Source organism: Lepidochelys kempii, chromosome 28, assembly GCF_965140265.1.
Source record: "Lepidochelys kempii isolate rLepKem1 chromosome 28, rLepKem1.hap2, whole genome shotgun sequence".
Classification (NCBI taxonomy): domain Eukaryota; kingdom Metazoa; phylum Chordata; order Testudines; family Cheloniidae; genus Lepidochelys; species Lepidochelys kempii.
The window spans coordinates 3,454,777-3,469,525 of NC_133283.1; positions in this window are offsets into that span (position 1 = coordinate 3,454,777).

Consider the following 14,749-nt stretch of genomic DNA (forward strand, 5'->3'; position numbering starts at 1 on the left):
TGTTTTAGTCAAAGCATGACTAGACGTCTCACCAATTATAACCCCTCATGGGCTAAAGCAAATTCTCTAGTAACAGCAAAAGCAACTTATCAGCAGAAGCAACTTTTAACTCAAACTCCCACAGGCGCCCAGTCAGAGCCTTGCAGACACGCCAGGGCAGCGGGTCCGTCCTCCCTCCCGGTCCAGTCGCTCTGTGACGTTCCTGGGTCTGTCCCGGGGAGTGATGCTGCAGCTGCCCCGGCATTCCTTGTCCCTGCGCTCAGGAGCACAGCAGGGGAGCTGCCTTGTTCCTTCCCCGTCCTGGGGCTGCCTGGCCCACCGCAGGCTGGGGAGGGCGGCAGGTGAGAGACACAGATGGCCTGGAGACCCCTCCCTGACCAGCCTCCACAGACTGGGCCAAGCCCCTCTGCCTGTCCCATGCAGCCTGCAGGGCTTGCTGGGTTTAACTCTCACCTCCGGGGTGAGACTGGATCGTACCACAGTGTAACGGGGACGTGCTGGTGGCTCTTCCCTGGGGAATTTGGGTGCTTGGTGCCCAGGGTTCATCTCTCCTGGTGGCAGAGAGCACAGGAGCAGCCAGTGCAAACTTTATAGCCTTCCCCTCTGCTCATGGGTGGCTGGGCTTAAAGATGCCTCTGAGCCAGGCACCTTCACCCAAAAGGGAGCTGATTCCTGGCCCATCGCAGGGCGTAAGCTGGCATCAAACAGCTCACTCTGGGCAGGGCCTTGTACCCTTACTACCCCTATTTCTCCAGAGTTGAAAGGTCAAAAATCTTCCTCAAATCTTCCTTTAAGAGATGAATAGCGTCTGAGCTACGTGGACAGTGATTTGCACTAGTTGGTGTGGTGATGGGGGGGCTTGGTGTTGGTTGGGGAGCTCCCTGTCCATATCCCTCACCCCGGAGCCCGCTCCAGGCTCATCCATACCCCCCTGCAGTCTCCCAGGAGCTGGGGCTGCCTCCTCTCTGCGTGATGAGTTCCCTTCTTGATGGAGGGCTCTTGCAGCTGCTGTGATCCGGTGTAGCTTCACTCTGTTGTGGCTGTGAGGACGACTGTGCCGGTGTCAGGCAGCCCAGGGGCTCTGGGTGAGGGAGCGGCTGACAGGGGATGTTTGATCTAGAACAGGAGTTCTCCAACTTCACTGCACCATGACCCCTTTCTGACAACAAAAACTACGACATGTCCCCAGGAGGGGGGGCCGAAGTCCAAGCCTACCTGAGCCCCACTGCTCTGGGTCCAGGGGTCAAAGCCCCAAGGCTTCAGCCCTAGGCAGGGGTCCTGTAACCTGAGCCCCATCACCGAAGCCCTCAGGCACGTCTAAGCCAGCCTGGTGACCCCACTAAAATGGGTTCGCAGCCTACTTTGGGGTCCCAACCCACAGTTTGAGACCTGCTGATCTAGAAAGTTAAAATGTTTCTACTGGTACCTAATGGGCAGCTGCCCTTAATGATTTTATAAAAGAGAATGTTTTACATAGTCTATTCTGATATGTCCGTAGTAGCCGTGAAATACAAGAAACCATGTAAAAATAATCTAAAATAACTAAACGAAACTTCAAAATTATATTTTCTAAAATGATTTTTTTTTCTTTTTTTTTTAATTCTCTCTCATTGGCAGTTTCAAAAAAAATTGTTTTCATTCTGAATTGGATCAAAAGCAAATTTCAATATGTTAAAATTCCCCCTAAAATAGAAATTCCAGGATTTGACCAGCTCTCCCCCATAATTCCTGCCTCCCAGGCCCCATTATAACACGGCTTTTGCCTTCATAATCACAGCCAATGCTGGTCAAACTGTAATGCAACTAAGACAGTTTAATAGCGCCTGACGAAGAAACCAGGGATAGTCTGTTCTGTGTTTGTACAGCGCCGAGCGCAGCGGGACCCTGGTTCATGCCCATGGCCCCGATGGTAAACACAGGATAAAGGACAGTTCTGTGGGCAGAGGGATCTGGAATGCGGGGAGGGGGTGTGAGGCGTCCTGGAGCCAGCAGAGGGCAGCAGCGACCTCCTGGCAGACCTGTACTCCGGCTCCTGTCTCCGGGGTCCTGAGTCCTGGTTCTGTCCCCAGCCTGTGCTGGAAAATGCACAAAGAGCAGGACTGACCTGCCTCTCCCGCCGTGTGATCCTCACACAGAGACTCCAGCTCCGGCCCAACAGCACTCACAGGGCAGCTGAATTTTCTGGGGGAAAATTGGCTAAATATAGGGTTCACAACCAATCATTTCTTAAAATGTCCCCTCGTGTCTCACTTTCCTAATCTAGCCTTTCTCAAAGGCCAGGTGAGCTGATCAGAATGGGGCCTTCTGTCCTTACCAGCTTTGACTCTGGGGAAAGACCGGAGGGCCGGTCTTGCCCCGCAGTGACTCACGTCTGGATGCCACGGTGACGGGCCCCAGGGGAAACCCCACAGCGGTCACGTTGACTCCCCCAGCCAGTGCCCCAGGGACCCCTCGTCTGGTCGCGGAGCAGGACAGCCAAGACGATGGAGCAGGCGTTCGGCCGCGCTCCGACAGGGCGAGGGGGCTCTGGGGCCGGCGTCCCTCTCCTGCACCTCCCAACCTCTCCCACTCAGCCCCGCATCCAGCTCCTCTGCCAGAGCCCAGAGGGTCGCAGCCCAAGGGGGGCGCTGTGACAGGAGGGCACCAGAGGGCTGTGGTGGCCGGGGCGCACGGTGACCTGAGAGCCCCAGAACGGGGGGGAAGGAACCGGACGTGGCTGGATAGACTCACACTGGTGTGGGGATACCGGGAGGGGGCAGTGACATGCGGGCTCCAGAAGGGCAGATTTCTCCCACCCCAATGCTGAGCATCACCAATGTTCGAGTGCTCCTCCCCCGGCCCAGAGCAGGGGGTGATTGGAGGAGGGGGCGGTTAACACGCTCCAGCGCAATGGAGGGAGCTAGGGTGGGTGGTGAGGGTGGAAGGTTGACTCCCGAAATCTCCCCAACCCCCTGCACTAGCCTGTCCCTTTGGGCTGAGTAAGAAAAAGGAGGAGCCCCTGAGAGCTGGGGAGCATGGGGACCTGTCGGGTCAGAGTGTGGCCTGCAGCAGGGGACCCTGAAAACTGGGGAGAATTGCAGCAGGAGGCTGAGAACTGGGAGGCTTGGACCTGTGGGGCAGAGGGAAGGGGCCTCCTGGGAGCTGTGTGGACATGGCCGGGGGCTGGGAGCTCTGGGTATAGGGAGGAGTCCCCCTGGCTGTGGGGGCACAGAGAGGGGCCTCCTGGGAGTTGGGTGGGCTGGGACCTAGAGGCACAGGGGGGCCTCTGGAAGCTGGGTGGGTGTGAGCTGGGGCACAGGGAGAGGTCCCCTCGGAGTGGGGATGGGCTAGAAGCTGGGAGACTGGATCGGGACCCCCTAAGATTTACTGGTCTCTCTGTCCTGCAGTTTTAGTTCCCAGTCCCTTCCCTTCCCCTCCCCTCGCTTCCCAACCTAGAAGAGTCTGGCAACTTCCCGCTCCCGTTGGCTGGCCACATTCATCTTCCATTGGGCCCATGGAAAGAGGAACGGCAGGGCTGGGACCATCTGGGGTGGTGGTGGGAGGGGAAGGGGAGTATGGCGGGTTCACTTGTAGAGCCCCCCTTGGACTGTCACTTGATTCCTGAGCTACCATGGAGCCTAACCCTTCTGCCAGCCTGGGCACCCCTTGACTCTGCCTTGCTGAGCCAGACCCTGCAGGCCCCCTCCAGCACAGACCCAGAGATAGGGCCACACCCTCTGCCGAATACACACACGGAGATTCACTCAGCCCTGGGGCGGCTCAGTTAACAGGGTCTTGCCCCAGCACCCAGTGCAGCGCCTTCCCGGGAGCCTGAACCCCAGATAAACTCCTCTCACCCTGTACAAGTTGTACGCAGTGTGAGTTCATATTATTCGCCCTCTTTCTCCTTGTAAAGAGAGATCTGCACAGACTGCTCTCCCCCCAGGGACCAATGACTTACACTGAGATTATTAATGAACAAAAGTGATTTTATTAAGTATAAAAGGTAGGATTTCAGTGTTTCTAAGAGATAACAGACAGAACAAAGTAAGTTACTAAGTAAAATAAAACAAACACAAGGCTAAACCGAATACACTAAGAAACTGGCTCCATGCAATATCTCACCCTCAAAGATGTTCCAATGAGCTTTTTTTCACAGACTGGACGCATTTCTAGTCCGGTCCCAATCCTTCCCCCTGTTTAGTTTATGTTAGTTCCAGCAGACATCCTGGATGGTGAGCAGGGGCTTTCTGCTGACTGGCCGCAGCTTCCCTCCTGTTTCACCCCCTTATATAGATTTGGCAAAAGGCGGCAGTCCTTATTTCAGCTTGACCCTCCCAGTTCCTTATGGAAAAGTACCTGGTTTAAGATGGATTCCAGTATCAGGTGACATGGTCACATGTCCCTGTGAGACCCCAGTCTCCATACGTTATGGGTTAGCCCACACATCCGCAGGAAGGCTTACAGGAAAACAAAACCATTCACAACTAGTTCTAGTTAACTGGAGCCATCCGGTTCCTGAAATACCATTAATGGCCCTCCCTTCGTCTGACGACATTAGTAATCCACGTTTATACCTCATATTTCTAACTTCAGACATGGAAATGACACATGCATACAAATAGGATGAACTCATTCAGTTGATGAGAACTTTTTCAATGATCTGTCACAAGAGGCAGTTTGCATAAAGCATATTCCAGTGACGTCATATTCAAACTCGTGAGCACATTTCCATACAGAATACGGAGTGCAGCATCACAGGGAGACCTGGCTCGCAGGGGCAGAGGGCAGGGGCAGAACGTGAAGCCAGACTGGGAGGGACACCCTGGGAGTGGGGAGCAGGGGGGCTCTGCTCAGGGGCAGGGAAGCAGATGCTCTTGCCACGCCAGGCTGCACCCCGCAGGCAGCCTCTGCATCACGGTGCCCCCTGGCTACAGCACTCTCGGTAGGGGCCCACACTGCCCTGCCCTAAGACTGGCCCTGGCCACATGCTTCTTGGGGCCGAGGGGAACTCTCGTGTCAGGACTCCACCCCTGCAGCCAAGCCCAGACGTGGCACTCCACCCAGGGAAGCCACTCCAGGAAAATGTCATGCAGAGGTAACTGCCCAATTTCCTCCTCCTCCTCCAGCCATACATCAAGGGCATCACTGGGGGTGCCTCCCAACCCATCCAAAGCTGTCTGGCTGTGTGACTGCCATGACACCTGGCGCAGCCTGTTTGTATCAATGATTGTGGGGATCGCACCACGCAGTGGTGTTTCCTTCATGCTGCCTGGCAGCTACCTAAGTTCCCTCTAAGCCGCGCGGCTGTGCAGCAGGCTATCAAGGTCGTCCAGGCGGGGAGAGGTGCCTCTCCCTTGGCCCCGGGCTCCTGCACAGAGAGAGGTCTGTGGGGACTCCTCACTCCCCGCTGCAGCCTGTACCCCTCATCCCTGGCTCCACCCCAGAGCCTGCACCCCTAGCAGGAACCCTCACTCCCCATACCCCAACCCTCTGCCCCAGTCCTGAGCCCCTTTCTGCACCCCAAACCCCTCAGTCCCAACCCCACCCCAGAGCCCCCGCCCCGCAGCTGGAGCCCTCTCCCCCAGCACTCCAACCCTCTGCCCCAGTCCTGAGCCCCCTCCTTATGTGGGCTGCATCCACACAACACAGATAGTACCTGAATGCCCCTGAGGATGTCACATGAGCCACAGCTGTGTGCTGATTGGGCTGCAAGTGGCTCACGGGCCACGGGTTCAGAACCACTGAGCAAAACCTTCCAGATCTAGGAATGCATGATACCTGCAGGGAATAAACAGCAGAGCCCTGCTAGACTCTGTAATTTAAAAGAAACACGTCAAGAGACTTCCCTGAAGGTCCCATCTCACCCCATGAAGGCCCATTCTCAAATTCTTCCGCTCTGCAGATGAATGAATCTGAGAAATCCAGACCCATGTTATTCCTCCTCCTTCACTGAGACCATTATTGCTCCTGAATGTATCCATTTTATTAAATAACATGCTATCAAGTAGAAATGAAAAGTTGGACCCTACCCCTATGCTGGATAGACAAACTGGAGGACTGGGCCAAAAGAAATCTGATGAGGTTCAACAAGGACAAGTGCAGAGTCCTGCACTTAGGACAGAAGAATCCCATGCATCGCTGTGGGCTGGGGGCCGACTGGCTAAGCAGCAGTTCTGCAGAAAGGGACCTGGGGTTACAGTGGACGAGAAGCTGGACATGAAGGCTAACAGCAAGAAGGCTAACGGCCTATTGGGCTGCATTAGTAGGGGCATTGCCAGCAGATCGAGGGAAATGATTCTTCCCCTCTCTTCGGCACTGGTGAGGCAAAACCTGGAGTACTGTGTCCAGTTTTGGGCCCCCCACTACAGAAAGGATGTGGACAAATTGGAGAGAGTCCAACAGAGGGCAATGAAAATGATTAGGGGGCTGGAGCACATGACTTATGAGGAGAGGCTGAGGGAACTGGGGTTATTTAGTCTGCAGAAGAGAAGAGTGAGGGGGGATTTGAGAGCAGCCTTCAACGACCTGAAGAGGATGGAGCTCGCCTGTTCTCAGTGGTGGCAGATGACAGAACAAGGAGCAATGGTCTCCAGTTGCAGTGGGGGAGGTCGAGGTTGGATGTTAGGAAACACTATTTCACTAGGAGGGCGGTGAAGCACTGCGATGGGTTCCCTCGGGAGGTGGTGGAATCTCCCTCCTTCGAGGTGTTTCAGGCCCGGCTTGACCAAGCCCTGGCTGGGATGATTTAGTTGGGCTTGGCCCTGCTTCGAGCAGGGGGTTGGAGTCTAAGTTCCCTCTCAGCCGCGCGCTCACACACCAGCGATGAAGGGCCACGCAGCAGGGGCCTGGAGAGGAGAGGGGTAGATGGGAGGGGAGCCAGCTGGAGATGAAGGGCTGCCACAGGCCTCTCTACTGGCCCCGGAGCTCCCTCTTGCCAGTGCCCGGAAAGGGAGAGAGGCCCCTTCCCCCGGAGCACCGTGCTGCTGGTGGGGAGAGGGCCTGGGGGACTCCTCTGGCCCGAGCCCCCGTGCAGCCTCTTTGGGCCCAGGGCTATTCGATATTGTGGGCCCCCAGGCTCCAGGCTGTGGTGAAAAATGCAGGGTTGAGAGTGCAGGAGGGGCTGCAGGTTGAGGCAGGGGGGTGGGTGCGGAAGGTGGTGAGGGGGCCAACTGGGGGTGCGGGCTCTGGGGCAGGGCTGGGGATGAGAGGTTTGGAATGTGGGGGGGGGGCTCAGGGCAGGAGGTTGGGGTGGGGTCTGGGGGGAGTTAGGGTGTGGGAGGGGGTTCAAGGCAGGAAGTGGTGGTGGGGGTCTGGGAGGGAGTTAGGGTGTGGGAGGGGGCTCAGGCAGGAGGATGGGGTGGGGGTGGGGTCTGGGAGAGAGTTAGGGTGCGGGAGGGGGCTCAGGCAGGAGGATGGGGTGGGGGTGGGGTCTGGGAGAGAGTTAGGGTGCAGGAGGGGGCTCAGGGCAGGAGGTTGGGGTGGGGTGGGGTCTGGGAGGGAGTTAGGGTGCGGGAGGGGGCTCAGGGCAGGAGGTTGGGGTGGGGGTGGGGGTCTGGGAGAGAGTTAGGGTGCAGGAGGGGGCTCAGGGCAGGAGGTTGGGGTGGGGTGGGGTCTGGGAGGGAGTTAGGGTGTGGGAGGGGGCTCAGGGCAGGAGGTTGGGGTGGGGGTGGGGGTCTGGGAGAGAGTTAGGGTGCAGGAGGGGCTCAGGGCAGGAGGTTGGGGTGGGGTGGGGGGTCTGGGAGGGAGTTAGGGTGCAGGAGGGGGCTCAGGGGAGGAGGTTGGGGTGGGGGTGTGGGGTTTGAAAGGGAGTTAGGGTGCGGGAGGGGGCTCAGGACAGGAGTTTGGGGTGGGAGTGGGGGTCTGGGAGAGAGTTAGGGTGCAGGAGGGGGCTCAGGGCAGGAGGTTGGGGTGGGGGTCTGGGGTTTGAAAGGGAGTTAGGGTGCAGGAGGGGGCTCAGGGCAGGAGGTTTGGGTGGGGGTGGGGGTCTGGGAGAGAGTTAGGGTGCAGGCGGGGGCTTAGGGCAGGAGGTTGGGGTGGGGGTCTGGGAGAGAGTTAGGGTGCAGGAGGGGGCTCAGGGCTGGGGCTTGAGGAGCGGGGTGCTTGCCTGGGGCAGCTCCCATTTGGGGGCGCACTGGGGTTGAGGCAGGCTCCTTGCCTGCCCTGGCCCTGCGCTGCTCCTCCCGGAGTGACCCTGCAGCTGCCGGCACGGCACGGATGTCCCTGGCTGCGGCCCCGGGGGGGGAAGGTTGCTCCTTGCGCTGTCCTGTGTCTGCCTGCAGGCACCGCCCCCACAGCTCCCATTGGCTGCCGTACCGGGCCAATGGGAGCTGTGGGGGTGGAGCCTGCAGGCGAGGGCAGCGGGTGGGCGGAGCTTCCAGACACTCACAGCTCCAGCTCCAGCCCAGCACGGTGGGGGAGGGACAGCCGTGCACGAAGCCGCCTCCCTGCTCCCCGCTAGGAAGGGCCGGACGCAGGGACGTTAGTGGCCGCAGTCCAGGGTCCCGGGCTAAGGGGGCCCCGCCAAAAGATCTGCACTTCTGGCAGCCTGGAGATCTTTTTGCGGAGTCCCCCTTAGCCAGGGCTGCAGCCCCTAGAGCCCCTGCATTAATCCTGCCCTGCCTGCACCCCAAACTCCTCATCCCCAGCCCCACCCCACAGCCCACAGCCCCCACACCTCCCAGCCACTGGGTCTCATGATTTATAAAATTGCTATTTGCAAAAATCCAAATTTTGAAAATTAATTCCCGGATCCTGCAGACACTTAAACAGACACAGAACTTTACTCATAGAAATAGTCCCGTGGTTTAAAGTTCAGTGGGCGTTTGCAGCGTCAGGGACTCCGTGTATTTTTATTAAGAACTTGTCATGTAGTGGCATAAAATCTGTCACTTCAACAGTAAAACAATTTTGTTTTAACAATAAAAAGTTATTTAAACTCTCAGTAATTTACAATAGCAATTTTTTTATACCGGCCAAAGTTTCCAAAAGGTGGAGCCCAAAATTAGACTCTTCAGCCTGCCTTTAGCCACCTAAGAGAGAGGTTTTCGAGAATGCTCAGGGCACAAGTCCTATTGACTTCAAACTGCAAATCCTGATGGTTGAAGCATTTCAGCTCTTTACTTGTGGAAGTACAGTGTCCTGGCCAGAAATCCTCTCGCTCTTCCACGTCGCTTTTCACTAGTAGATCTCAAAGCTCTTGACCAAGGAGGCGCAGAGCACAGGCTTCTTGATTTTCAATTCTGCGTCTGTATAGTCTCATACTAGGGGATATTAATGAGGCCTTGGGCTTGTCTTTTTCAGCACAGATGAGCATTTTAAGTGTGAAACTTCTTAGTAGAAAAATATCGACATAAAACCCAAAATCTTATTAACACTTAGGAAACGAAAAAAACCAAACAAGTAGAAAACATCCACTTTGACAATTTCAGACCATAAAATGGAAGAGAAGAACTAGCAATATGTAGATAAGAAATTTGATGTAAATTTTCAAAAAAACCCTATATTTAAATGTCATAATTTAAATAAAAATTTTAGTTGTGATTTTTAGCCACCCTAAGAAGGGGAGCTCCCAAAGGGTGCTGATGAAAATGTGGTCAGGTAGGAGAAACACCAAAACAAAACCAAGACCTGTTGTTTGAAAACACAAGAACATAAGAACATAAGAATGGCCATACTGGGTCAGACCAAAGGTCCATCCAGCCCAGTATCCTGTCTACCGACAGTGGCCAATGCCAGGTGCCCCAGAGGGAGTGAACCTAACAAGTAATGATCAAGTGATCTCTCTCCTGCCATCCAGCTCCACTCTCTGACAAACAGAGGATAGAGACACCAGTCCTTACCCATCCTGGCTAATAGCCATTAATGGACTTAACCTCCATGAAATTATCCAGTTCTCTTTTAAACCCTGTTATAGTCCTAGCCTTCACAACCTCCTCAGGGAAGGAGTTCCGCACGTTGACTGTGTGCTGAGTGAAGAAGAACTTCCTTTTATTTGTTTTAAACCTGCTGCCCATTAATTTCATTTGGTGGCCCCTAGTTCTTATATTAGGGGGGTGGTAGATTAAGGTGTTGCTCAGCACAGCCAGCTGAGTCCAAGGACATAGGAGGGGATCAGCTTTAAATTGCTGTTCGATCCAGCCCACTGAGTCCCGGGACACATCAGGGGTCAGCTTGTGACTGCTGATGACCCAGTCCTATCTGATATGCTATGATCATGTGTGTGTGCCTGTGTGTCTGTTCATGTTCATCACATCTGGGGGCTGGAAGACCCCAGCCCTGGGGAACCGAGGTCCTGCAGGGTAGCTCCATTGGGAGGGAACTTGCAGAAGGAAGGAGTAGCGCTCCATAGGAAAACACAAGTGACAAAAGCAGCACATTGACAGAATTGCAGAATCTCCCCCCCACCAGAAGAGTAACCCTAACAAATGAGCGTACCCCAAGGTAAAGGGCAATTCTGGTAACAGCTCATTTGGGGCTTGTTTGGAAGGGGGATGGACGTCATTCTTGGGACAAGTCACCTGCTATGGCAAAAAACACTTTAGCCCTGTGTGCCCTTCCAGTCAAGTCTTATGCCCCAAATACTTTGGGTCCCAAATACTTTGGGGCCAGTTTTGTTTAATATCTTCACTAATGATCTGGAGGATGGTGTGGATTGCACCCTCAGCAAGTTTGCAGATGACACTAAACTGGGAGGAGAGGTAGATACACTGGAGGGTAGGGATAGGATACAGAGGGCCCTAGACAAATTAGACGATTGGGCCAAAAGAAATCTGAGGAGGTTCAACAAGGACAAGTGCAGAGTCCTGCACTTAGGACGGAAGAATCCCATGCACCGCTACAGACTAGGGACCGAATGGCTAGGCAGCAGTTCTTCAGAAAAGGACCTAGGGGTTACAGTGGACGAGAAGCTGGATATGAGTCAACAGTGTGGCCTTGTTGCCAAGAAGGCCAATGGCATTTTGGGATGTATAAGTAGGGGCATTGCCAGCAGATCGAGGGACGTGGTCGTTCCACTCTATTCGACATTGGTGAGGCCTCATCTGGAGTACTGTGTCCAGTTTTGGGCCCCACACTACAAGAAGGGTGTGTAAAAATTGGAAAGAGTCCAGTGGAGGGCAACAAAAATGATTAGGGGACTGGAACACATGACTTATGAGGACAGGATGAGGGAACTGGGATTGTTTAGTCTGAGGAAGAGAAGAAGGAGGGGGGATTTGATAGCTACTTTCAACTACCTGCCAGGGGGGTCCAAAGAGGATGGATCTAGACTGTTCTCAGTGGTAGCAGATGACAGAAAGAGGAGTAATGGTCTCAAGTTGCAGTGGGGGAGGTTTAGGTTGGATATTAGGAAAAACTTTTTCACTAGGAGGGTGGTGAAACACTGGAATGCGTTACCTAGCGAGGTGGTGGAATCTCCTGCCTCAGAAGTCTTTAAGGTCAGGCTTGACAAAGCCCTGCCTGGGATGATTTAGTTGCGGGTCGGTCCTGCTTTGAGCAGGGGGTTGGACTAAATGACCTCCTGAGGTCCCTTCCAACCCTGATATTCTATGATTCTATGATCAGTCTGGAGTTTCACACGCTGAATGACCGGAATAAAGTGACCTGCAATGAGCTACAGACCAACAACCATTCACACTGATTCTTCAGCAAGTGTTTTAGAAGCACGAGACCCCCTGCTCAGCCAATCAGCATTGAGACTCTGGCAGTGGGCTGAGGGTTCCCCAGATGGCCCAGGGATGGCTCAGGTCACCCGTGAGGAACACTCTCAGAGCACGCTTCCTGTCCCATCTCTTTGGGAGGCCTCCCACCAGGAGGGCTACAGAGCAGCCCCCTCCTCGCCACTGGACGGAGGGAAGCAGAAAAAGGAAAACCAAAAAAGACAAACCCAAAGGACTCGAAGGGACAAAGGCCTAACTGGGTGAAAATTGTCCCACCTTATCCTCCTGTTTTCCATGCCCAGAATTTGGCCAGCACCGGGCGGATCAGGCTGCCTCGGTACCAAACCTCTCTGGGGCTCTTCCCTCCTCCACAGGGACGTCTGTCTTCTCGCTCAATGAGCAGTGGGAAAGGAGAAAACTCCAGAGAGGCTCCACCTTGCGCTCACATACGAGACCCTGAATTCTCTCTCAGTCCTCAAGGAGACACCTCCAGAAGGAGACTCCCTGCAGCAAAGCCCCGGGGGTCTCTGAGATCCCCCTGCCCTGCAGCCTGTCCTCCCTGGCCGTTGTCGTGGACTCTCTGTGAGGTCACCGCCTCCCAACCTCCTTTCACCAATCAGCTGAGTGCTGCAAAAGGCCCTTGTGATGTCACTGCCACCCCCACCCCTGCCCTGCAGGGCTCATGTCCTGCCCCGAGCTGGCTCCTGTGCGTGTTTGAGCTGCTCCCCCTGGGTCACCCCCACACACTCAGTGGTCGTGCAAGGGTTCACGCAGGCCACACGTGGAACCATCAGAGGATGCTCAATGTGCCGCACTCGGTTTTGCAGAGATTTGGAGACTTGAAGGCCAGAAGAGACTCTTAGATCATCTCATCTGGCCCCCTACACATCACAGGCCTCCTGCATGGCACAGTCGTGAGTTGTCATAAATATAAAGGGAAGGGTAAACCCCTTTAAAATCCCTCCTGGCCAGAGGAAAAATCCTCCCACCTGTAAAGGGTTAAGAAGCTAAAGGTAACCTCACTGGCACCTGACCAAAATGACCAATGAGGAGACAAGATACTTTCAAAAGCTGGGAGGAGGGAGAAAAACAAAGGGTCTGGGTCTGTCTGTGTGATGCTTTTGCCGGAGACAGAACAGGAATGGAGTCTTAGAACTTAGTAAGTAATCTAGCTAGGTAGGTGTTAGATTATGATTTCTTTAAATGGCTGAGAAAAGAGCTGTGCTGAACAGAATGACTATTCCTCTCTGTGTGTCTTTTTTGTAACTTAAGGTTTTGCCTAGAGGGATTCTCTATGTTTGAATCTAATTACCCTGTAAGATATCTACCATCCTGATTTTACAGAGGTGATTCTTTTTACTTCTATTAAAAGTCTTGTAAGAAAACTGAATGCTTTTTTATTGTTCTAAGATCCAAGGATTTGGGTCTGTGGTCACCTATGCAAATTGGTGAAGATTTTTACCAAACCTTCCCCAGGAAGTGGGGTGCAAGGGTTGGGAGGATTTGGGGGGGAAAGACGTGTCCAAACTACGTTTTCTCAGGAACCCAGATAAAGTTTGGTGGTGGCAGTGGAAGTTCAGGGGCAAAAGGGTAAAATAGTTTGTACCTTGGGGAAGTTTTAACCTAAGCTGGTAAAAATAAGCTTAGGAGGTTTTCATGCAGGAGGGGGTTGAGGGATGCGGGGCGGGTTAATTCGGGATGGGGGGCTCCCCAGCTCCCACCGGCATAGCCCTGCAGCTCCTAGGTGGCAGAGGGGTTGGAGGGGGGGGTGTCTCCACACCACTCTGCCCGTGCCTGCAGGCCCTGCCCCCCGCAGCTCCCATTGGCTGAGGTTCCTGGCCAATGGGAACTGTGCCCACCCCCCAGGACCAGCAGGGGTCCCACTCCCAGGCTGCGCACTGCAGCCCCCTCCCCAGCACTAGTGGGGTCCTGGGCCTCCTCCCCCAGCACCTGGGATGCCCCCGATCTGCCCCTAGTAGTACACACTTAGTAGATTACAAGCTTTCTAATGATATGTTACATGGGGCATTTAGCATAAAGCATATTCCAGGCATGTTATGTTCCTGTTCATAAGCATATTTTCATAAAGCATATGAGTACAACGTCACAACGGCCTCACAGAGAGTAAAGTTACCATGAGCTGTGGGTTTAGGGAACCCTGGGGAGCAGACCAGGCTCCCTGCAGTGCAGGAATCACTTCATGGGGCGAGGGGTGCTGCGTGGAGTTTGCAACATGGCCACTGTCGTCACTGTTGCAGGGAATGGGGTATTGCGGGACAGCTGCTGGAGGATGGTTAGGGTAGATGTAGGCCAATGCCATCTGGAGAAATGGTTATACTGCATCACCGTAAGGGAGCAATTACATTGGCCAAAGACAAATTTGAGTGCAGAGCTGGGCACAGCGAGGTGAATGCAAGGCAATGTATGCCAGCCGAACTGTGGTGTTGACAGGCCTAAGGGGCTTGGTTGCTTGAGGCACAGCTAGCCATGCCATGGTGTAGGGGCCACTACCAGCTGTTCTGCCCACACTACCCTTGGGGAGGAGAGGCCTGGCCCGTCCCTCCTCTCCTCGCTGCTCCCTCAGGAACGGCAGGAAACCCCAGCCAGACCCAATGGGAGACGAGGGCCATAGAGCAATGACTGCAGCACTAGGAGAGCCTGGCAAAGAGCAGCCACCAGGGGCTGTCGCCAAGGGACCCACCGAGGGATGTCCCTGTATGGTGACAAACCCCAGAACTGCAGGGCAAATCTTGCCTTGCCGAGAGGCCCTGTCTCTCCCCCTTTCCCCCCTCCCCACACATGTCCCAGCCCCAGGCTCTGCACGGGAAGGACCTGGTCCCAGAGGAGTCGGTTATGGGGCCTCCGCGGCCAGATGGTCTATGTCCTTATCCCATTGCTGGGCCAAGCCAGCATCTCTGCCCCCTGCCACCCTGCCCTCCCCACAACTGCTCCTGGCTGGGCTAGCTGCTGGTGGTTCCTCGGCCCCCCAGGGGCACCATCAGCCTGGCCTGGAGATACCCAAGCTCTGGAAACTCCAGTGACAGCTCCTGAGTCTAGCTGGGACCAGGAGCCAGCCAGGAGAGCTTGGGGCCTGCTGCCCCCAGTCTGCA